The following is a 25885-nucleotide window of genomic DNA, read 5'->3' as shown; positions in this document are numbered from 1 at the left end:
GCAGCATGGGTGCTGTGAGACACCAAGCCGTCTGCTCTGCCACTGCATTGCTGCTATGGCAGTGGTCGGCGCATGGCTCCGCTCCGTGGGGGCAATGGGGACTCCTTTCATTTGGTGCTGTGTGACGGCCATTGTTGCTGTGGTTTTGTGTTGGTGGAGCAGCGTTTTCTAGAGACTCCGGGCCATCTGCCCTGCCGGTGCATGGCCACTGTGGTGGTGGTTGGCACATGGCTCTGCTCCGTTAGGGCAGTAGGACCCCCTATGATGTTTGCCGTGACGTGGCAGTGGGCTTCATACAGTCTGAGCAGAATGTTAAACTAAGATCCTCATGTTCAGTTACATATATTTTTGCCGAGAGGCATTAGATCATTGTATCATTTTTGGACGTGCTGTCCTTTTTCTTTTTTCAGCATATATATATTTTTGCCTAAAATACACTGCTCAAAAAAATAAAGGGAACACTTAAATAACAAGTAAATCAAACTTCTGTGAAATCAAACTGTTCACTTCGGAAGCAACACTGGTTGACACTGATGACAATCAATTTCATGTGCTGCTGTGCAAATGGAATAGACAACAGATGGAAATTATTGGCAATTATCAAGACACACTCAAAAAAGGAGTGGTTCTGCAGGTGGGGACCACAGACCACATCTCAGGGCTGATGTTTTAGTCACTTTAGAATGTTGGTTGTTGTTGCTTTCACACTCGTGATAGCATGAGATGGACTCTGCAACCCTCACAAGTGGCTCCGGTAGTGTAGCTCATCCAGGATGGCACATCAAAGCGAGCTGTGGCAAGAAGGTTTGCTGTGTCTGTCAGCGTAGTATCCAGAGGCTGGAGGTGCTCCCAGGAGACAGACCAGTAAACCAGGCGACGTGGAGGGGGCTGTAGGAGGGCAACAACCCAGCAGTAGGACCGATATCTCAGCCTTTGTTCAAAGAGGAACAGTAGGAGCATTGCCAGAGCCCTGCAAAATGACGTCCAGCAGGCCACAAATGTGCCTGTGTCTGCACAAACGGTTAGAAACCGACTCCATGAGGATGGTTTGAGTGCCCGAGTTCCACAGATGGGGGTTGTGCTCACAGCTCAACACCATGCAGGATGCTCGGCATTTGCCACAGAACACCAGGATTGGCAAATTCGCCACTGGCGCCCTGCGCTCTTCACAGATGAAAGCAGGTTCATACTGAGCACATGTGACAGACGTGACAGAGTCTGGAGACGCCATGGAAAGCGATCTGCTGCCTGCAACATCCTTCAGCATGACTGGTTTGGCAGTGGGTCAGTAATAGTGATGGGTGGCATTACTTTGGAGAGCCGCACAGCCATCCATGTGCTCACCAGAGGTAGCCTGACTGCCATTAGATACCAAGATGAGATCCTCAGACCCCTTGTGAGACCATTTGCTGGTGTGGTTGGCCCTGGGTTCCTCCTAATGCAGGACAATGCCAGACCTCATGTGGTTGGAGTGTGTCAGCAGTTCCTGAAAGATGAAGTCATTGAAGCTATGGACTGGCCCTCCTGTTCCCCAGACCTGAATCCGATTGAACACATCTGGGACATCATGTCTCGCACCATCCACAACGTCACGCGCCACAGACTGTCCAGGAGTTAGCGGATGCTTTAGTCCAGGTCTGGGAGGAGATTCCTCAGGAGACCATCCGCCGCCTCATCAGGAGCATGCCCAGGCATTGTAGGGAGGTCATACAGGCACATAGAGGCAACACACACACAACTGAACATTGTTTCCTTGTCTTGAGGCATTTCCACTGAAGTTGGATCAGCTTGTAATTTGATTTTCCACTTTGATTTTAAGTATCATTCCAAATCCAGACCTCCATGGGATATTCATTTTGATTTACATTGATCATTTTTATGTTTTATTGTTCTCAACACATTCCACTATGTAATGAATAAAGATTTGCAACTGAAAAATTTCATTCAGTGATATCTAGGATGTGGTATTTTTGTGTTCTCTTTATTTTTTTCAGCAGTGTACAATGGAAATGTGTCATATTTAAATTTAGCCCTTTTAGAGATCATTTTATCTTCAACTTGCTTAACTGTTTACAATAACAGTAATTTTGACCAGGGGTGCCCAAACTTTTGCATGCCACAATATCTTTTAAATAAAGATTTTTCCCCAATGAATCCAGTTCAAACTACTAACACTGATCTACAAAGCCATCCACAACCTGTCCCCTCCCTATATCTCTGAACTAATCTCCCAATATCTTCCCTGACGTAATCTTCGATCCTCCCAGGACCTCCTACTCTCCTCCACACTTATTCGTTCCTCACACAACCGCCTCCAAGATTTCTCCCGAATATCCCCCATCCTCTGGAACTCCACGCCTCAACACGTCTGATTATCCACCACCCTTGGATCCATCAGACGGAACCTGAAAACCCATCTCTTCAGGAAAGCCTACAGTCTGCAATAACCATTCTGCCGCCTCACCAACCACCCGAGCTGCCGCCTCACTAACCGCCCGAGCTGCCGCATCAGCAACCACCCGAGCTGCTGCCTCACCAACCGCCAGCGCTGCCATGTCACCACCGCCAGAGCTGCAGCGTCACCACCACCAGAGCTGCCGCCTCACCACCACCAGAGCTGCCGCTCCCCCGACCTTCCTCCCCATTATCCCGTAGAATGTAAGTCCACAAGGACAGGGTCCTCTCCCTTCTGTACCAGTCTGTCATTGTAAATTTGTTTACTGTAAACGTTATCTATAACCCTGTAGGTAACCCTTTTCTCTGTATCATTCAAGAAAAACATGATTTTCATGCAGGACAATGCTCCATCACATGCCTCCAACTACTCCACAACGTGGCTGACCAGTAAAGTTCTCAAAGAAGAAAAAATAATGACATGGCCCCCTTGTTCACCTGATCTAAACCCCATAGAGGACCTGTGGTCCCTCATAAAATGTGAGATCTACAGGGAGGGAAAACAGTACACCTCTCGGAACAGTGTCTGGGAGCCTGTGGTGGCTGCTGCACGCAATGTTGATCGTAAACAGATCAAGCAACAGACAGAATCTATGGATTTAAGGCTGTTGAGTGTCATCATAAAGAAAGGTGGCTATATTGGTCACTCATTTTTGGGGGTTTTGTTTTTGCATGTCAGAAATTTTTATTTCTAAATTTTGTGCAGTTATATTGGTTTACCTGGTGAAAATAAACAAGTGAGATGGGAATATATTTGGTTTTTATTAAGTTGCCTAATAATTCTGCATAGTAAGGCTGGCGTCACACTCAGCGTCTGGAAATACGGTCCGTATTTTACATGCATAATACGCAGAAATGTTCCCAAAATAGTGATCCGTATGTCATCCGTAGGCAGGGTGTGGCAGCGTATATTGCGCATGTAAACCTCTGTATGTAATCCGTATGGCATCCGTACAGCGAGATTTTCTCGCCGGCTTGCAAAACGGACATACAATGGATCCATGGGCTCAAATATTCATGAAAACATATATACAATCTAAATCTATATATATATATATATATATATATATATATATATATATATATATATATATATCAGTGAGACACAAATATATATATATATATTTATATTTCATACAGGGCTAGGTAGCTTAAAAACCGGTAATTCAATTGCCGGCTTTTGCTATCTCCTTCTCAAACCCGACAGGATATGAGACATGGTTTACATACAGTAAACCATTTCATATCCCTTTTTTTTTTTGCATGTTCCTCACTACTAATGTTAGTAGTGTGTGTGTGCACAAACTTTGGGGGCTCTAGCTGTTAAAATAAAGGAAAAAACTGCCATGGGCTCCCGCGCAATTTTCTCTGCCAGAGTGGGAAAGCCAGTGACTGAGGGCAGATATTAATAGCCTAGGGAGGTACCATGGTTATAGAACCCCCCTGGCTAAAAACATCTGCCCCCAGCCACCCCAGAAAAGGCACATCTGTAAGATGCGCCTATTCTGGCACTTAGCTTCTCTCTTCCCACTCCCCTGTAGTGGTGGGATATGGGGTAATAAAGAGTTAATGTCACCTTGCTATTGTAAGGTGACATTAAGCCAGGTTAATAATGGAGAGGTGTCAGTAAGACACCTATCTATTATTAATCCTATAGTAATAAAAGGTTAATAAAACACACACACATTAAGAAAAAAGTATTTTATTGAAATAAAGACGCAGGATGTTTTAATAGTTTATTATACTCTTAATCCAAATGACGACCCTTGTTCTGTAAAAAAGGAAAAATAAAAAAACAACAATATCCCATACCTTTCCTGCGCTCAGTCACGTCCCACGATGTAAATCCATCTGAAGGGGTTAAATAATTTTACAGCCAGGAGCCTGCTAATGCAGCCGCCCCTGCCTGTAAAAACTGGGGAATGAATGGGAAGAAGGGGAACGTAGCTACCTAGAATTGCGGTGCTGCGCCCCCTGCTGGCATAACCTCATGTGAACTCGAGCGTGAGAAAATATTCAGAAAAATTCCCACGCTCGAGTTCATATGAGGTTATGCCAGCAGGGGACTCAGCACCGCAAGTCTAGGTAGCTTACTTGCTCCATTCTTCCTCAGGGTATAGTAATTTCTATGGGGTCCTCGGAATTGGAGGCTGAGATTCGTGAAGTCCAGTCGTTGGCTCCTTCCACTACTCCTGGGTCTAAATTATTTGTGCATGTATATCTAATATTACCTCTGTTGAAGATTTTCATGATTTCATCGTGAGTGGTCACCCTGGGGTCACTTCTATGCAGAAAGCTATGAGTATATGTGGACTTTTTTAGTGGCCATTCATGCTTAACGATTATTAAGGGTTTTGTATCCCCGGAGATTTGCGCACGCGCAAAAGTTTGTCATAACCGGATGGCCGGGGAATTGGCTCTATTGCTTGTTCCACAAAGTCCGTGGACTAATTTCTCAATGGGTTTCATTACTGATTTGCCTTTGTCTAGTGTGAAAACCATTTTTTGGGTGATAGTTGACTGATTCAGTAAACAAGCTCACTTTGTTCTTTTTGCGGGGTTTCTTAATGCGGTGATGCTTTCCAGGTTATTTATCAATCATGTGGTGAGATTACATGGCATTCCTTTGAACACTGTATCTGATAGGGGGTACAGTTTATCTCCAAATTCTGAAGAGCGTTTTGCAAAAAATTGAGGATTTACTTGCAGCTTTCTCTGCTTATCTTCCTGAAACCGCCGGTTAGACAGAGAGGCCAATCAGTTGTTGCAACAAATTATAAGGTGTTTCCTTGCAGCTCCGCAGGAGGACTGGTCCTCGTTCTTACCTCTTGCTGAGTTTTCTCTTAATGGTCGGGTTAAATAGTCTACTGGAACCTTTCCACTTTTTTGTAATTATGGTTTTCATTTTCATTTTGATGAATTCTCAAGAATGAGTTCTATTTGTCCTGGAGTAGAGGTTGCCATACAGAAATTTGGGGATGTCTTGAGGGAGGTTCAGAAGAATATTGGGGTGGCTCAGTGTCACCAGAAATGGAAAGAGAATAGAAAACGTTCAGGGGGACTGATATTCAAGGTTGGTGATAAGGTCTGGATATCTGTCAAAAATATTAAATTGAAAGTGCAATTGGGTCCTATGTTTATTGGTCCATATGAGATGAGGTAGTTAACCCAGTGACTTTCAGATTAAAATTCCCTCCATATTTTTGCATTCCAAATGCATTCTATAAATGATTGTTAAACGTTTGTCCCTTGAGTTCTTGTCCCCTTCTTCTCCACTTCCTCCGGTTTCCGTCAATTTCCGTCAATGACAGTTTGGAGTTTGAAGTGCAAAAGATTGTTGATTCACTGGAAGTCCGTAATTGCCTCCAGTACCTCTTTCATTGGAGAGCTTGCAGACAAGAGGAGAGATCCTGTGTCCCTGCTCGAGCTGTTAAATCCAACTGTCTGGTCAGGGCCTTCCATCGCATGTTTCCTGGAAAACCTGGGGCTCTGATGGACCCTCCTACAAGAGGGGTACTGTTACGATTCCTCCACTCAGTTAATGATTGTTTTGCTGTCCTATGGAAACTGAGTTGCTGTGTTTTGATTGACAGCTCAGCTGTCCAATCCTGTGATAGGCATGCTGAGCTGTCGGTGCTTTGATTGACAGGTTGGCAGTCCAATCTGGGACTGGGAGGTGCGGGACTTTTTCCTGGCATTTTGACCCTGGACCGAAACCTGAGTTGTTGAGAGCTTTTTCCCTTGGTTTTCTATGTGCTATTTTTGTACTGTCCCTGGAATGTCTGACTTCTTTGCCTCACAGTCTGTCTGTGACTAGTGACTAGCTTCACAGCTATGACCTGTAAACACTTTGAGGCCATCCACAAATTTTTGCATTACAACGATAATGCACAGTCTTCTCCCCGAGATGACCCCAACTTTGACCGTGTTTTCATAATTCGTCCGGTCATTGATCACTTCAGCAACAAGTTTGCAGAGGTATTCATTCCCCACAGGGACATCTGCATGAATGAATCCCTAATGCATTTCAAGGAGAGGCTTAAATTCTGACAATATCGGCCCAGTAAGAGGGCCAGGTACGGAATTAAACTCTAAGGTGTGCAACTCAGAGTACACACACAGATTTAGGGGTTACGAAGGAAAGTATACCTAGATTCAACTATGCTGAATGCCTCCCTGTCCTGGGAGTGAGTGAGAAAATTGTGTGTGATTTGGTGCGCCCACTGCTGGATCTAGATTGTCACCTTTACGAAGATAACTTTTATACCAGCATCCCAGTCTTCCAAGTCCCTCACTGTCAGAGCTACTGCAGAAGGTGGTACTGTGCGCAAATACCAGAGAGGACTCCCTAGGTCACTAATTGGGCAGCTGCTCAGAAATGGTGAGAGCAGAGCCTAATGTAGTGACAACCTGGTAGTAGTCAAGTAAAGGGACAAGGTGGATGTAATTTTCTTGCCCACAATACATGGTTATGGCAGCACCCCCACCGCTTTACGAGGTACCTCTACACAGGTCCACAAACCAGACTGTGTCTGTGTCTTTACAACAAGAACAGAGAGGGGACTTGATGTCTCTGATCAAGTCCTCCAGCCCTACTGTGCCTTGTGGAAATCTAAAGTGTGATACAGTGTGCCATGTGGAGAGCTAAAGTGTGGTACAAAATGCTGGCTATGCACATCGTATAGATGGCATTGTATAAAGCTTAAGTGCTATCACATTGTGCAGGCCAAACCAGCACAACCAGCACATTCCTTCAGTTTCAGGAGGTAGCAATCAAGTCCCTAATATTTTGAAGTCAGGAAAGAGTGGGCTCCAGTATTTCTGGAACAGAAGGTGCCCGTTATGTACCAGGGCAACATTTTGTAGGTGAGGTCCCTCAAACTACAAAGAAAGGAAGGCCTCAAAACAAGTGCCAAGTGTGCTACAGAAGGGGGATAAGAGAGTACACCACTCTGAATGCGATACCTGCCCGACAAACCTGGCCTGTGTATAAAAGAATTTTTCAAACTGTGCGACTCATCCACGGACTACTAAATTTATTTCTGACTTACAATAAATTACAGTATGACTTTATGTACTGTACACAACTCATGTCATGCTGGTGCTGAGACTTTGGGTGCTTAGCAGGGTCCTAGAACTAGGGGTGCCCTGATCTGTTCCTGTCCCCCAGATTACTCCTTAAGGTGGAGATGCTGGGTTCTTGTGCCTTGCTATGCTCCTATATCTACCCTGATCTGTCCCCTCCCCCACCCAAGGTAGTGGGAAGCTGAATTGTATAATTCACAACTTACCAGATAAGCGATGGAATACAGACAGGGATAAATGAAAATACTAACCATGCAAAATACACACACCAAACAACAGAGAGGGACACAGGAGTTAAAGAAAGGAGAAACCAAATAGGAGAGGATGAGGATGTGCACACAGACAAAACTCCAAGCAACAATCTTCTGAACAATCTCCAAACACCACCTCCAATCACAAATAACACCTCCAACTCAAGAACCAGACAGTGAGAAATAACACTGGCAGTCCTTAAGTGCCAGAGGCGAGCATATATAGCAGAAGTCATAGGGGGGGGGGAACGGGAAAGGAGAGTCAGCTCACTCACTGTTTTACACATCATAGGCTCTCCAAACGTGACCATTTCATCAAAGTTTGCCTTCCAAAACATCACTCCATCCCTTCCGAGCATTGCCGTGTGCCTAAACAGAAGTTTTTCCCAACATATGGTGTATCGACGTACACAGGAGAAATTGCACACCAAATTTTGGACTCCATTTTCTTCTGCTACCCTTGTGGAAATAAAAAAAATTGGGGCTAAATAACATATTTGTGAAAAAAAATAAAATGCTTATTTTTTCCTTCCACATTGCTTTAATTTCTGTGAAGCACCTAATGGGTTAATCTTATTGATTGTGGTTTTGAACACTTTGAGGGGTGCTGTTTTTAGAAAGGTGTCACAAACAAATTTTACCACTATAATGAATTACAATATGTCACGAAAAAACAGATTCAGAATCACTTGGATATGCTGAAGTATTCCAGCGTTATCTCATAATGTGACGCTGGTCAGAACTAAAAAAAATTGGCCTTGTCAGGAAGGTGAAAACAGTTTGGGGGTGAAGAGGTCCAAAGTCCAATTTTGTTTTATCCTAAATTCCTAGATGCCATATTCTAAACTATTTTCTATTTTTGAGTGCAGTAAAGCAGCTCCTTACATTTGCTTGCGCACTGACTGTTTGTTATAAAGCGCAGTGTAGGGAGCTTCATGAAAAACCTTCACACTTTCATCGACCATATCAGCAAATCACTACCCAGTATGGAGAACTGCACACATATGTCTCACAGAGCCTACCCAACATCAGAGGCAGGCGTCCAGTGACCTATGTATGTTGATGTTTTTAAGGTGTATTTAGGGAATGTTATTGATATATATTTTCTAATACACTTGAATTAAAAATTCTCTATCCTTTCCTAACTACACTATCTAACTGCTTTTCTTTTTTTTCCACTTCCTTTTTCATGATGCTTCGTTTGAGAATCTTAGAGCATACTGGGATACTCAAATGAAGCATCATCAAAAATGAAGTAGGAAAAAAAAACTAAAATCAGTTAATCAGTGTAGTTATGGAAGGATAAATTATTTTCAATTCAAGTATATAAGAAAATAGTTTAGATTATGGAATTACATATAGGTATTTAGGATGAAAATTAATTTGAACTTCAGACCACCCCTTTAGTTATGTGGATATCATTCAGATCTGGGGCTGGGAATATTAGAATAATCGCATTTTACTGTTATTCGCCACCATCTCAGAACCATTAAATATTTTCTTTATGGATTGTACATTTTCATAGCTAAGAGTCAGCAATTTTACATACAAACATTGCAATCATTTTATAATATATACACTGCTGAAACTTTGCTCTTGGTGTAATGAACACTCATTTTTCATTTTTAGACTGATTTTTTTTTGGGTAGGGCAAGAAATTTGTTTCTATTTAAAATAATTGTGAACCAGTCAATGTTAGTGCACAATAGAGGCGTACAGCAAAATGCACAGTTGGTTCAGATCTCACTGCTTAATAAAAAAAAATGCCACACACTAAACTTTGCAAAGTGTTACGGAACATAAATGTGAAATAAAAGTCAACATCTGAGAAATTGGTGCTTTACTTAAATAATACATTTAGCTGCTTGTTTACAACGAATGCCAAAGGTCATTTTATGAAATAAACTAAAGAAATATGTGTGATTCATCTTGTTCCTCTAACCCTTTCATCAAGGGATTCAGTTCTTTGAATTTATATCCATAACCGTAAGCTCAGGCGAACACATTTTGGTACAATTGACGCAAATAGCTTTCAAATGGATGTTAATGCATCAAGGAAACAATGCTGTACTTAGCATCAATTGGTGTGGATTTAAAAGATAATTAAGGGTGGGAATATGAAAGGACCAAAGGAATTATATGGAAATTACTTTGTGATCACTGCTCTGGGCTGTATAACAGGGCAAAAGGATTCTAAAATGAGAACCAGCATTTTACAGCTCTTTAAAATGTAACATTTTTGTGTAGACTTTCAAACCTTTTATTGCAAAATATTGTATATAAAATATTGTGGTGGCCCGATTCTAACGCATCGGGTATTCTAGAATATGTATGTATATAGCAGCCACATAGTATATAGCACAGGCCACGTACCAAACAGTATATAACACAGCCCACGCAGTATATAACATTGCCCACGTAGTATATAACACTGCCCACGCAGTATATAGCAGCCACGTAGTATATAACACTGCCCATGTAATATATATAGCAGCCACGCAGTATATAACACTGCCCACTAAGTATATAACACAGCCCACGCAGTATATAACAAAGGCCACGCAGTATATAACACTATATAACACAGCCACGTAGTATGTAGCACAGCCACGTAGTATATAACACAGCCATGTCGTATATAACACAGCCACGTAGTATATAACACAGCCCACATAGTATATTGGCCAGCCACGTAGTATTTGCACAGACACGTAGTATATTGCCCAGCCACGTACTATATTGCCCAGCCACGTAGTATATTGCCCAGCCACGTAGTATATTGCACAGACACGTAGTATATTGCCCAGCCACGTAGTATATTGCCCAGCCACGTAGTATATTGCACAGCCACGTAGTATATTGCACAGCCACTTAGTATATAGCACACCCACGTAGTATATAGCACAGGCACGTAGCATATAACACTGCCCATGCAGTATATAACACAGGTCACGTAGTATAGAGCACAGCAATGTAGTATATTGCCCAGCCACGTAATATATACCACAGCCACGTAGTATATAGCACAGCCCATATAGTATATAGCACAGAGATGTAGTATATAACACAGCCCACGCAGTATCTAGCACAGCCCACGTAGTATATAGCAATGTGGGCACCATAATTAAAATAAAAAATAGTTATATACTCACCCTCCGTCGGCCCCCCGGATCCAGGCGAGGCGTTTACCGATGCTCCTCGCGACCCTCCGGTCCCAAGAGTGCATTGCGGTCTTCGAGATGATGACATAGCGGTCTCGCGAGACCGCTACGTCATCATCTCACGAGACCGCAATGCATTGACCGATCACCGGAGCGTCGCGAGGAGCAGGAAAGGCCTTGGCTGGATCCGGGGGCCCACGGAAGGTGAGTATATAATGATTTTTTATTTTTTTAATTATTTTTAACATTAGATCTTTTTACTATTGATGCTGCATAGGCAGAAAGACAGACAGACAGACGGAAGTGACCCTTAGACAATTATATAGTAGATTTTCTGGCCATGGTTCTAATTTATAGAGTAATCATGTACATTTCACTGACATGCTTGTTTTATCTAGTCACCTTCCACAACAGCATAGGAGGTTGTCTCCACACCCTAATGGGGGACAGGAAGCATAAGAGATTAAAAGCCCCCTCCCACCTCCAACAATCCAGTGTTTTTACTGTCCACCATGGGGCATGGAGAGGTTATCATATGCTGTAGCGGCTGGTGACTGCAGCGTACCTTATCTTCTCAAGCTGGGAAGTGGTGGTCGTGGGTTCGTCCCTCCTCCTCTGTTTCTGCTCCCATCTCCAGCGGCCTCGGGACCTTCCCGGCCCACCTGCGTCCCCACATGGGGGTAAAGTGGGCCAGTGATCCCCGACCGGAGGCCTCCCGTAGCTCTCCAGTCTCTCTTCCCCCACTACACGCTGTTCGGTGTCCCGGAAGTGATGTCGCTATTAGAGGCGCGTCACTTCCGGGCCTTGCATTCCACAGTGGAACGCATGCACTTCCGGTTTCGGGACTGCTGAACGGCGTGCTGAGCACACGAAGGTTAACCCGAGCCTGCTTCTAACCCCATGAGGAAGAGGGGGAAATGCATAATGTTCTGGGTGCAGGGTTTACATTTATTTAAACCTGCCTGAAGACACCTTCCAGGTAAGACCCAGTATGGATGGTGCTTCCTGCCCTGTGTCTGCTGTTGTGAATTTGGTTTCTGGGCTCCCCCGGTGGTTACTGGTGGTACTGAACTTGTGTGCTTCATCTCCTCTGTTCACCTGTTTTCATCAGGATGTGGGAGTTTCTATTTAGCCTTGCTCCTCAGTCATTTCTATGCCGGCCAACAATGTTACCAGAAGCCTTTCTGTTGCATGTTCCTGCTCCTAGACTACTATCAGCTAAGTTGGACTTGTAGTCCTAAGATTGTTTTTGCATTTTTGTTCCAGTTCTCTGTGTTTGAATATTTCTGAGGCTGGAAGCTCTTGTGAGCTGAAATTGCCACTCTGGTGTCATGAGTTGATATTAGAGTCTTAAAGTAATTTCAGGATGGTGTTTTGAAAGGGTTTTCAGCTGACTGTGAAGTTCCCTTTTCTGTCTTCCTACTATCTAGTAAGCGGACCTCAATTTGCTAAACCTAGAGGTAAGCCAGGTCTGTATTTTCCTCTGCTAGGGTCAGTCAGTCCTCCGGCTGGCGCTGGGCATCTAGGGATAAAACGTAGGCACGCTACCCGGCCACTGTTAGTTGTGCGGTAGGTTTAGCTCACAGTCAGCTCGAGTTCCCATCTTCCAAGAGCTAGTCCTTTTGTATGCTTTACTACGGTCTCTTGCCATTGAGAACCATGACAGTTTGGCCGGCCAAGGGTTAAAATAATTGGCAGAAGAAAGGAGAGAAAAGAAGTCTGCAGATAATTTTTTTTTCTGAGTTTGCTCATTAGTTGATTCACTTGCATCTCTGCTTACTGCAGCCTTCGTCTCTCTCTCCTTCTAATCCTTGAATGGTTCTGATTTCACCTGATTAAAATGGATTCTCAGAGTTTAGCTACAGGTTTGAATAATCTCGCTATGAAGGTTCAGAGTTTACAGGATTTTGTAATTCATGCTCCTATATCTGAACCTAGAATTCCTTTACCTGAATTTTTCTCCGGGGATAGATCTCGCTTCCAGAATTTCAAACATAATTGTAAATTATTTTTGTCTCTGAGATCTCGCTCCGCTGGAGATCCTGCACAGCAGGTCAGGATTGTAATTTCCTTGCTCCGGGGCGACCCTCAGGATTGGGCATTTGCTTTGGCACCAGGGGATCCTGCGTTGCTCAATGTGGATGCGTTTTTCCTGGCTTTGGGGTTGCTTTATGAGGAACCTCATTTAGAGATTCAGGCTGAAAAAGCCTTGATGGCCCTGTCTCAAGGGCAAGATGAGGCTGAAATATACTGCCAAAAATTTCGTAAGTGGTCTGTGCTTACTCAGTGGAATGAGTGCGCCCTGGCGGCGAATTTCAGAGAGGGTCTCTCTGATGCCATTAAAGATGTTATGGTGGGGTTCCCTGTGCCTACAGGTCTGAATGAGTCCATGACAATGGCTATTCAGATTGATCGGCGTTTGCGGGAGCGCAAACCTGTGCACCATTTGGCGGTGTCTACTGAGAAGGCGCCAGAGATTATGCAATGTGATAGAATTCTGTCCAGAAGCGAACGACAGAATTTTAGGCGAAAAAATGGGTTATGCTTCTATTGTGGTGATTCAACTCATGTTATATCAGCATGCTCTAAACGTACTAAGAAGATTGATAAGTCTGTTTCAATTGGCACTTTACAGTCTAAGTTTATTCTATCTGTGACCCTGATTTGCTCTTTATCGTCTATTACCGCGGACGCCTATGTCGACTCTGGCGCCGCTTTGAGTCTTATGGATTGGTCCTTTGCCAAACGCTGTGGGTTTAATTTAGAGCCTCTGGAAGTTCCTATACCTCTGAAGGGTATTGACTCCACGCCATTGGCTAGTAATAAACCACAATACTGGACACAAGTAACTATGCGTATTAATCCGGATCACCAGGAGATTATTCGCTTCCTTGTGTTGTATAATCTACATGATGTGTTGGTGCTTGGATTGCCATGGCTGCAATCTCATAACCCAGTCCTCGACTGGAAAGCAATGTCTGTGTTAAGCTGGGGATGTCAGGGGACTCATGGGGACGTACCTTTGGTTTCCATTTCGTCATCTATTCCCTCTGAGATTCCGGAATTTTTATCTGATTATCGTGATGTTTTTGAGGAGCCTAAACTTGGTTCACTACCTCCGCACAGAGATTGCGATTGTACTTTAGATCTGATTCCGGGCAGTAAGTTTCCAAAGGGTCATTTATTTAATCTATCTGTGCCTGAACATGCTGCTATGCGGGAATATATTAAGGAGTCCTTGGAAAAGGGACATATTCGTCCTTCGTCATCTCCCTTAGGAGCCGTTTTTTTCTTTGTATCTAAAAAAGATGGCTCTTTGAGGCCGTGTATTGATTATCGGCTTTTGAATAAAATCACGGTTAAATATCAGTATCCTTTGCCACTGCTTACTGATTTGTTTGCTCGAATAAAGGGGGCCAAGTGGTTCTCTAAGATTGATCTTCGTGGGGCGTATAATTTAGTGCGAATTAAGCAGGGGGATGAGTGGAAAACCGCATTTAATACGCCTGAGGGCCATTTTGAGTATTTAGTAATGCCTTTTGGTCTTTCAAATGCCCCTTCAGTCTTTCAGTCTTTTATGCATGACATTTTCCGTGAATATTTGGATAAATTTATGATTGTGTATCTGGATGATATTTTGATTTTTTCGGATGACTGGGACTCTCATGTCCAACAGGTCAGGAGGGTTTTTCAGGTTTTGCGCTCTAATTCCTTGTGTGTAAAGGGTTCTAAGTGTGTTTTTGGGGTTCAAAAGATTTTGTTTTTGGGGTACATTTTTTCCCCCTCTTCCATTGAGATGGACCCTGTCAAGGTTCAGGCTATTTGTGATTGGACGCAACCCTCTTCTCTTAAGAGCCTTCAGAAGTTTTTGGGCTTTGCTAATTTTTATCGTCGATTTATAACTGGTTTTTCTGATGTTGCTAAGCCGTTGACTGATTTGACTAAGAAGGGTGCTGATGTTGCTGATTGGTCCCCTGCTGCTGTGGAGGCCTTTCGGGAGCTTAAGCGCCGCTTTTCTTCCGCCCCTGTATTGCGTCAGCCTGATGTTACTCTTCCTTTTCAGGTTGAGGTCGACGCTTCAGAAATCGGAGCTGGGGCGGTTTTGTCGCAGAAAAGTTCCGACTGCTCCGTGATGAGACCTTGCGCGTTCTTTTCTCGTAAATTTTCGCCCGCTGAGCGAAATTATGATATTGGTAATCGGGAGCTCTTGGCTATGAAGTGGGCTTTTGAGGAGTGGCGTCATTGGCTTGAGGGGGCTAGACATCAGGTGGTGGTATTGACCGACCACAAGAATTTGATTTATCTTGAGTCTGCCAGGCGCCTGAATCCTAGACAGGCGCGCTGGTCGTTATTTTTCTCTCGGTTTAATTTTGTGGTTTCTTACCTACCGGGTTCTAAAAATGTGAAGGCGGATGCCCTTTCTAGGAGTTTTGAGCCTGATTCCCCTGGTAATTCTGAACCTACAGGTATCCTTAAGGATGGAGTGATATTATCTGCTGTTTCCCCAGACTTGCGACGGGTCTTGCAGGAGTTTCAGGCGGATAGACCTGATCGTTGCCCGCCTGGTAGACTGTTTGTTCCGGATGATTGGACCAGTAGAGTCATCTCGGAGGTCCATTCTTCTGCGTTAGCTGGTCATCCTGGAATCTTTGGTACCAGGGATTTGGTGGCTAGGTCCTTCTGGTGGCCTTCCCTGTCGCGAGATGTGCGAGGTTTTGTGCAGTCTTGTGATGTTTGTGCTCGGGCCAAGCCTTGTTGTTCTCGGGCTAGTGGATTGTTGTTATCTTTGCCTATTCCGAAGAGGCCTTGGACTCACATCTCCATGGATTTTATTTCTGATCTCCCTGTTTCTCAGAAGATGTCTGTCATCTGGGTGGTGTGTGACCGTTTCTCTAAGATGGTCCATTTGGTCCCCTTGCCTAAATTGCCTTCCTCATCCGAGCTGGTTCCTCTGTTTTTTCAAAATGTGGTTCGCTTGCATGGTATTCCGGAGAATATCGTTTCTGACAGGGGAACCCAATTCGTGTCTAGATTTTGGCGAGCGTTCTGTGCTAGGATGGGCATTGATTTGTCTTTTTCGTCTGCGTTCCATCCTCAGACTAATGGCCAGACCGAGCGAACTAATCAGACCTTGGAGACTTATTTGAGGTGTTTTGTGTCTGCGGATCAGGATGATTGGGTTGCCTTTTTGCCCTTGGCGGAGTTTGCCCTCAATAACCGGGCTAGTTCTGCCACCTTGGTTTCTCCTTTCTTCTGTAATTCGGGGTTTCATCCTCGTTTCTCTTCCGGTCAGGTGGAGTCTTCGGATTGTCCTGGAGTGGATGCTGTGGTGGAGAGGTTGCATCAGATTTGGGGGCATGTGGTGGACAATTTGAAGTTGTCCCAGGAGAAGACTCAGCAGTTTGCCAACCGCCGTCGTCGTGCTGGTCCTCGTCTTTGTGTTGGGGACTTGGTGTGGTTGTCTTCTCGTTTTGTCCCTATGAAGGTTTCTTCTCCTAAGTTTAAGCCTCGGTTCATCGGCCCGTACAAGATATTGGAGATTCTTAACCCTGTGTCCTTTCGTTTGGACCTCCCTGCATCTTTTTCTATTCATAATGTCTTCCATCGGTCATTGTTGCGCAGGTATGAGGTACCGGTTGTGCCTTCCGTTGAGCCTCCTGCTCCGGTGTTGGTTGAGGGTGAGTTGGAGTACGTTGTCGAGAAGATCTTGGACTCCCGTGTTTCCAGACGGAGACTTCAGTATTTGGTCAAGTGGATGGGCTACGGTCAGGAGGATAATTCTTGGGTGACAGCCTCTGATGTTCATGCCTCCGATTTGGTCCGTGCCTTTCATAGGGCTCATCCTGATCGCCCTGGTGGTTCTGGTGAGGGTTCGGTGCCCCCTCCTTGAGGGGGGGGTACTGTTGTGAATTTGGTTTCTGGTCTCCCCCGGTGGTTACTGGTGGTACTGAACTTGTGTGCTTCATCTCCTCTGTTCACCTGTTTTCATCAGGATGTGGGAGTTTCTATTTAGCCTTGCTCCTCAGTCATTTCTATGCCGGCCAACAATGTTACCAGAAGCCTTTCTGTTGCATGTTCCTGCTCCTAGACTACTATCAGCTAAGTTGGACTTGTAGTCCTAAGATTGTTTTTGCATTTTTGTTCCAGTTCTCTGTGTTTGAATATTTCTGAGGCTGGAAGCTCTTGTGAGCTGAAATTGCCACTCTGGTGTCATGAGTTGATATTAGAGTCTTAAAGTAATTTCAGGATGGTGTTTTGAAAGGGTTTTCAGCTGACTGTGAAGTTCCCTTTTCTGTCTTCCTACTATCTAGTAAGCGGACCTCAATTTGCTAAACCTATCTTCATACTTCGTATGTCAATTTCCTCTAAAATCACCGACAATATATGTGGGGGCTACTGTCTGCCTTTTGGGGAGGATTTCTCTAGAGGTAAGCCAGGTCTGTATTTTCCTCTGCTAGGGTCAGTCAGTCCTCCGGCTGGCGCTGGGCGTCTAGGGATAAAACGTAGGCACGCTACCCGGCCACTGTTAGTTGTGCGGTAGGTTTAGCTCACAGTCAGCTCGAGTTCCCATCTTCCAAGAGCTAGTCCTTTTGTATGCTTTACTACGGTCTCTTGCCATTGAGAACCATGACAGTCTGCAGAGCCCAGTGCTGTCCCTGCTCCTGTAAGTAGGGTATGGGGAGGGTCCTAGGCTAGGGGTTTGGTAGGTTAAGGTCCCCTACTTACACTTCTCTCCCTCTTTTTGTAGGGAGACAAGTCTGCCCATAGTATCCCTGCCAAAAAGCCTCCAAAATGTGCTATCTGCAGTAAGAAGCTTCCTGCATTATGGGAGAAGAAGCTCTGTCAGGTATGCACAGAACAAGTAGTCAGGTCAGAACAGCCATCTCTCGTTGAGGAAATCCGTTCGCTGGTCAAGCAGGAGGTTCAATCCTCCTTAGCCACCTTTACCCCTCATCCACCACCTCCATTCCTTCCAGGGCCATCTGCTTCTAAAAAACGGAAAATTGACATAGTGGACTCTGACTCCGAGTCCGAACACTCTCATCCCTCATCCTCTGAAAAATGTGAAGAATCTTCGTCCTCCAGAGTTTCAGAGGCTAGAAAATATTTTTTCTCTTCAGAATATATAGAGGAGTTGGTAAGCGCAATGCGTGCTACTATGGGGTTGGAGGAGGAGTCAGTCCCACAGTCCATTCAGGATGAAATGTTTGGGGGCCTGAAAGCAGGAAAACGTATGGGTTTCCAGTTCATAAAAATATTCTGGACCTAATAGCTCAGGAATAGGAACGCCTTTCCATCCCCTCAGAGTTGAAACACAGGTTTCCACTGGATGATAAATCTCCTACCTGGGAGATTCCTAAGTTGGATATTCATGTGGCTAGAGTGGCTAAAAAAACTGCACTCCCCTTTGAGGATTCTTCACAATTGAAGGATCCTATGGATAGGAAAATAGAGAGTCTCCTGAAAAAATCCTGGGAGACTTCCACCTCTGCGTTAAAATCTAATATCGCCTCCACCTGCCTAGCCAGAGCCATCTACAGATGGCTTAACAAACTGGAAAACCATATATCCCAGGGTACTTCAAGGAGTGAACTACTGGATTCCCTTTCTATTCACCAAAGAGCTTCTGGGTTTCTGGTGGATGCATCTATGGAATCAATCAGGATTGCCTCCAGGTCCCTAGTTCAATCAAACTCAGCCAGAAGAGCCTTGTGGCTCAAAATGTGGAGCGGGGAGATGGAGTTATGTGAAGGGGAAAGGTAGAAACATCATGGCTCCCCAGCAACAGCCCCAGCAGGATAAGCAATGACTCCGACCTGGTGGGGGGGGGGGGCTTGCAAAAATGTTTCCCTGTTGGTGGGCCATTTCCAGCTCCCAGTGGGTCTTCAATATCATCAAGCAGAGCCTCCTGATATAGAGTTTGAGTCCTCTCCTCCTTGGGGTCTATGGGTCACCTCCCTTCCATCTCTGGGAGCCCAACTAATTCTAATGTCGGGCCTTCAGGATCTCCTAAGGTCAAATGCTATCTCCCTAGTACCTCCGGAACAATAGGGAACAGGCCACTATTACCGTCTTTTCTTAGTAAAAAAACCTTCAGGGGAGGCGCGAATAATTGTAAATCTAAAAAATCTCAATCAGCACATCTATCGCAGATTCAAGAAGGAATCAGTGAAATCAGCCATTCCCCTGATAGGTCCAGACTAGGGTTGAGCGAAATGGATCGGACATTTTCAAAAATCGCCGACTTTCAGCAAAGTCGGGTTTCATGAAACCCGACCCGATCCCACTGTGGGATCGGCCATGCGGTCGGCGATCTTCGCGCCAAAGTTGTGTTTCATATGACGCTTTCCCCGCCATTTTTTCAGCCAATGAAGGAGTGTGGGCAGCGTGATGACATAGGTTCCGGCCCGCTTTCTGCGGCGTCACAGGGGAGAGGAGAAGGAGGGGGAGGAGGAGGAGGTCGTTCCCCATTGACTTACATTGGGTTTCGTGTTTCGGTCGATCCCCGACTTTGCGCGATAATCGGCCGATTTCACTCGACTCGACTTATGACAAAGTCGGGTTTCGGGAAACCCGACTCGATCCTAAAAAAGTAAAAGTCGCTCAACCATAGTCCAGACTTATTCATGGTGACCATAGATCTCAAAGATGCCTACTTCCATGTGCCAATCCATCCATGACACAGGGAGTACCTGAGGTTTGCGGTACAGCAAAATCAACAGGTGAATCACTTTCAGTTCAACATGCTCCCCTTTGGCATCTCTTCAGCGCCAAGAGTTTTTTCCAAAATAATGGCAGAAGAAGTTTCTTATATCCAGAAACAAGGAATCTGCATAGTTCATTATCTGGACAATTTGCTAGTTGTAAGTTCCTTTGCTCAGATTCTCAGGAGCCACGTGTCAAAAACTCTCGACATTCTGCAATCACTGGGATGGCTGCCCAATCTGAAAAAATCCCAGCTTCAGCCCTCCAAAATAAGGAAGTTTCTGGGTTTCTGGGGGTTCTGTTAGATTCTGGGAAACAGATGTTGTTTCTTCCGGAAGACCATCGCCGGACTTTGATGACCAAGGTCACAGATTTCAGGAAACAAAGATCCCCTACTCTTTGGGAAGCCATGTGTTATGGTACAGGACATGGTTAATGTCCTGCTCTCTCAGGGTTAACTTTTGCGGGCCTCCCTTTGATTCTGGGAGGGGTATTTAAACTCACTCCAGACTTACATTCCCTGTTAGCTATACTGTTGTTCTGACTGTGTATCTGACCCCTCTGGCAAATACTGTATTGCTTGTTTGCCTCCCGTGCATGACCTAGTCTGTCTGCTCACTCTGTTCTCTGCCTCATGTTTTGGTACTATTGTCTTCTCTTGTTCTGACATCCTGGCTTGGCTATTGACTCCATTACTGTTTGTCTCTATTGTACTTTATATTGCCCTTTCTGGTTTACTGATCTCCTGCTACGTCCTGACTATCTGTTCTGTCTAATCCTTTTGTACTGTCATGCTATCTCGTGCTTTGACTCAGGCCTGATCTGGTTTACGTCCCTGTCTATGCCTTTTGGTAAACCAGTCCCGTAATTACCCTTCTAGGAGTTTGCCTCCAGCTGCAAAGCAGTGGGGGAGGCTCTCCTGGCCGCAACCAACCTAGTGTCCTGATGTCATGTCAGAACTTATTCGGACAACATGACTACAGTAGCCCACCTCAAACATCAAGGGAGCTCAAGGTTCAAGAACTTAAAGAGCATTTCAAATCGAATATTTTGCTGTACCAAAAAACACCTTCTTTCTCTGACAGCGGTTCATCTTAAGGGATCCTCCAATTGCCAGGCGGGTTTTCTGAGCCGTCACGACATACAGCCAGGAGAGTGGAGCCTCAACAAGAAGGTCTTAAGGACGCTGGTAAACAGATGGGGCCTACCCAAAATCGACTTACTTACTTTAGGTCAGAACACCCAGGTCGAGGACTTTTTCTCACTGAACCCCAGGAACAACACCAGGGCAGTGGATGCCTTTGCTCAAAAATGGAACTTTCGGTTGGCCTACGCCTTTCCGCCTATCCCTTTGTTGGCAAAGACTCTTCGGAAGATCCGGGCAGATCGGGTCCCAACCATCCTGGTTGCTCCAGTGTGGCCAAAGAGAAGTTGGTTCAGCCTCATTGTAGAGCTACATATAGACGGTCCAGTTCACCTACCACAGGAGGCCAACCTTCTTGTTCAAGGACCCCTTCTGCATCCCGAACCTCAAAAATTTAATCTAGCTGCCTGGTTACTGAGGCCCAGGTGCTGAGAGCTAGAGGGCTTTCAGACACTGTAATTGCTACCCTACAGATATACAGATATCTAGGAAGCCAGTTACGAATGCTATATATAATAAGGTATGGAAGAAGTTTTCATCCTTCTGTCTCCCAAACCTACCTGTTCTGTTCCATCCTAATATTCCACAGGTGTTATACTTCTTACAAAAAGGGCTAGACATTGGCCTTAGGTTCAGGTTTCTGCCCTAAGCTCTATGTTCGATCAAGTTTTGGCCAACCACCGTTGGATTAAAAGATTCATATCTTCGGCCCTAAGATCACATCCCAGAAGGCAGACTGTTGTCCCTCCTTGGGACTTAAATATCATCCTCAAATGGCTTTCACGACCTCCATTTGAACCCCTATCTTCCTGCACTCCTCAATTTCTGGCATACAAAGCTGCCTTTCTTGTCACCATCACCATGGCAAGAAGTGTAGGAGCATTACAAGCCCTTTCAGTAAGAGAACCTTATCTAATAATAAGAGATGACTCTATAGTCCTTCATCTTGATCAATCCTTCCTCCCTAAGGTTGTGTCTGATTTTCACCGGTCTCAAGAGATCTTCCTTCCCTCCTTCTGCCAGTATCCAGGCAATCCAAGAGAGGAAGAATTCCATACCCTCGATGTTCGATGTACCATCCTATTCCACCTAGAACAAACCAGTCCTTGGAGAATTGACCAGAACCTGTTTGAACATCCATCGGGTTGGAATAAAGGGAAGAAGGTGTCCAAAAGCACCATCTGAAATTGGATAAAAAAAAGCCATATCTGAAACGTACCTGGCCCAGGACATGACAACCCTGACCGGGGTCAGGGCCCACTCTACAAGATCCACATCAGTCTCCTGGGCAGAAAGAGCAGGTGCTTCCACCGAGCAGATCTGCAGAGCTGCAACATGGTCTTCACTACATACCTTCATAAAACACTATAGGTTGGACTTATTGTCCAATAGGGATCTAGTCTTTGGCTGGAGAGTACTCCATGCCGTGTTTTCCCCTAGTGCTGTATTAGTTGGTATTCCTCCTATGCTGTTGTGGAAGATGACTAGCAAATAGAATTAGACTTACCGGTAATTTGGTTTCTAGGAACCTTCCATGACAGCACTAATTCCCTCCCTATGTTCCTTGGAGTATTCCGGGACCTTAAAGATAACCAGTGCTATAGTGTTTCTTATAAGTCACTGGAGAGTTGGAGGTGGGAGGGGCTTTTAACCTCTTGTGCTTCCTGTCCCCCATTAGGGTGTGGAGACAACCTCCTATGCTGTCGTGGAAGGTTCCTAGAAACCAAATTACCGGTAAGTCTAATTCTATTTTTTTCTCATTGCCATCATCCTGTCCTTCTGTTGCTTGGTTTGTGTTAGGCCTTACTAAATTGCGAAGATTCTCCTATTCATTGCAGTATTACGGTAATCATGGACAGCATTCGCAATGCACACAGTGTTTTGTCCGTGATTTTTATGGACCGATAGACTATTAATTTTGATCAGCATCACCGATTAAAAATGGACATGTCTCGCACATTCGTGTGAACAGCTTAATAGGATATGCTACCGTAGTTGAATTTTCATGTATGTGACTCACAGACATCTGAATGACACCTTATCGGGGATGTCTCATATTTAAAAGATAACATGAACCACTGCGCTACCCAAGGTCAAAATACAAAAACTTACTTACTTGTTAAGAGGTCAGTTTTTGTATAAGAGCCACCTATTTCTTTAGGAGAGAGGTTGAACCTGATTGTAGTATTTTACTGAAAAGGATATCATAGAGTCAGTGAAATTGATATTATCAGGATCGTGCAGATGGATAATCACGGATATTGTATATATACACTTACTTATTGTGTGAGGCTACTGTATATGAGCTACACTTAAGGTATTCCTATGTGGGTTTTGATGCTTATCCTTCCACAGGTTTAAAGAATGATTCTGAAGGAAAATAGTAGAATATATATTAAATATTATAGAGCATTGATATCCTATCAGACCTCAACCTTGTGTTAATAATAATATCGATTCGGAACACTTACTGCTTACATTAAGCTCTGACGGCTGCACCTGGAGTGCTTGCTTGCCGCAGTCTGGTGAACCGATACTGATAAGGAGAGGGATAAGGTGGTAGTGTGAACAATCTGTCCTAGAACTTTTAGAACTAGCAGTACCAACGATATAGAATAAAACTATCCGTCACTCACCATATGCTTTCTGGAGTAAGCGCTGATCCTGATGTGAGTAGTATTATTTGTAGCGCTAATTCCGCTCGGTAATTGGTGGTACGGGCAGTGCCAGGGGTTACCTGAGGAGTCGCGTACTAGTAGGAGCGCAGGAGAGCACCAGCGCCTCGCGAGCCCCGGCCGGAAGCAGCGCTGAGGACGCGGTGATGAATTGGAGGCGGGGCTGATGTGACATCACACAGAGTAGGGACGGGTGCGCGATGGAGACAAGCTGCCTACGCGTTTCGAGGGTTAACTTCCCTCTTCGTCAGGGCCCTGATAGCCCTGACGAAGAGGGACCGCGTCCTTATCGCTGCTTCCGGCCGGGGCTCGCGAGGCGCTGGTGCTCTCCCACGCTCCTACTAGTACGCGACTCCTCAGGTAACCCCTGGCACTGCCCGTACCACCAATTGCCGAGCGGAATTAGCACTACAAATAATACTACTCACATCAGGATCAGCGCTTACTCCAGAAAGCATATGGTGAGTGACGGATAGTTTTATTCTATATCGTTGGTACTGCTAGTTCTAAAAGTTCTAGGACAGATTGTTCACACTACCACCTTATCCCTCTCCTTATTAGTATCGGTTCACCAGACTGCGGCAAGCAAGCACTCCAGGTGCAGCCGTCAGAGCTTAATGTAAGCAGTAAGTGTTCCGAATCGATATTATTATTAACACAAGGTTGAGGTCTGATAGGATATCAATGCTCTATAATATTTAATATATATTCTACTATTTTCCTTCAGAATCATTCTTTAAACCTGTGGAAGGATAAGCATCAAAACCCACATAGGAATACCTTAAGTGTAGCTCATATAGCCTCACACAATAAGTAAGTGTATATATACAATATCCGTGATTATCCATCTGCACGATCCTGATAATATCAATTTCACTGACTCTATGATATCCTTTTCAGTAAAATACTACAATCAGGTTCAACCTCTCTCCTAAAGAAATAGGTGGCTCTTATACAAAAACTGACCTCTTAACAAGTAAGTAAGTTTTTGTATTTTGACCTTGGGTAGCGCAGTGGTTCATATTATCTTTTACTACTTGGTTGTTCTTTTTAACAGAGTATGGCACAGAACCTGTTGTAACCACCTGCAGCTCCCGCAGCACTCCACTCTACCCTTTCAGGTGATTAGGCGCCAGTGTACATATTCTTTATAACCTTTATGTCTCATATTTAGTTTCATCATGTATATTTCAATCTATAGAGAGAAATAGAGAAATAATGTGTTTGCTCCTTCTTTTAACTTGTAACTGTCTATTTTTTATTTTTAAAAACTTGCCAAGTGGCAGTCATATTGTATATACACATGTTATGGAAATATTAGGGTTGGATAAATATATCCCTGTGTGTGCTGTGGCCGCTCCCAATTAGACTGAGTATTTTGAGTGCTCATCAAGAATGGACTGTACACAACTGTGACAGAACAACATTCCATCAATACTGATACTTTATTGTACATACATAGTTTTATATTTTCACATAGAAAGGAGTGGTTAGGGGTTGTCAGGGGTGGTTAGTTAATTACCATATTGTCTAGCTCCTCTGTCATTGGTTATCTAAACATATATGGAATATTGTGATTAATGCTCATATGACTGCTGATCAAGCAACTGAACTCGAGTTCTCTGTCTAGGACAAAGTGGAGACACCTGACACTGTTGGTCTGCCGTTTCAGCAAGATTCAGCTAGATTCTAGGCATTATCTCAGACATCTGACCCGATTTCCTGTTTTTAAGATGGAAAAACACCATATGATCTGTCTGGGTTATATCAGGCTTATATCAGTTCAGTTTGTGTCAGCCATTTTAAACCATTGATTATAATGTATATATTAGTTGTGAGCATATAAGTATATATTTGATTATAGAGGAGTATACATGCAAGTGAGATCTACATGATATATATATTTCTATCACAAGCCCCCCTTAGATATCACTTGCCCTAATCCTAGCCTCCTGTCCCAAAGCGCTGCAACTCTTTTGTGCTGTTGGCGAACTGACACAAGCCTAACGCCTGTGCCCCACTCCATACAGACTTTTCGCAAATGGGCGGTCAGGAGATCTGTCCCTAACGGGGGTTCGTTGCAATCAGTCTCTTAGTCAATAGCATGTGTAGTGAGCGATGTGCAGTCTTTATCAGGTAGGTCATCTCTTCGGTCAGGCAGGGCATCCACGACATCATTCTGGCTTGGGTGTCATCTTCTGGTAGGGGAGCTTTCTTGCCATGCGATGAGTGGATCCAAGTGGGTCTTCCCTCCAGTTTCACAGAGTTTGGTGTCATCAGCAGCACTTGAGCAGGATCATCAAATCTGGGATCGAGTGGTGTTCTCCTTACAAGCTTTTTCACCAACACCCAGTCTCCTGGCTTCTAGGAGTGCATACCGGACACTGAATCTGGATCTGGCAATGAAGA

The 25885-nt window shown here is 44.5% G+C and overlaps 1 protein-coding gene across 4 annotated transcripts in view; it reads left to right on the top strand.

Moving 5' to 3' along the window:
* SUGCT (succinyl-CoA:glutarate-CoA transferase) overlaps nucleotides 1-25885 on the top strand; it is a 1711098-nt gene that overhangs the window by 138065 nt on the left and 1547148 nt on the right. The window lies entirely within an intron of this gene.

This window comes from Ranitomeya variabilis, chromosome 6 (assembly GCF_051348905.1).
Source record: "Ranitomeya variabilis isolate aRanVar5 chromosome 6, aRanVar5.hap1, whole genome shotgun sequence".
Taxonomy (NCBI): Eukaryota; Metazoa; Chordata; class Amphibia; order Anura; family Dendrobatidae; genus Ranitomeya; species Ranitomeya variabilis.
Note: the sequence above shows the minus strand (reverse complement) of the source record. Positions and strands in the feature narration are given on the sequence as shown.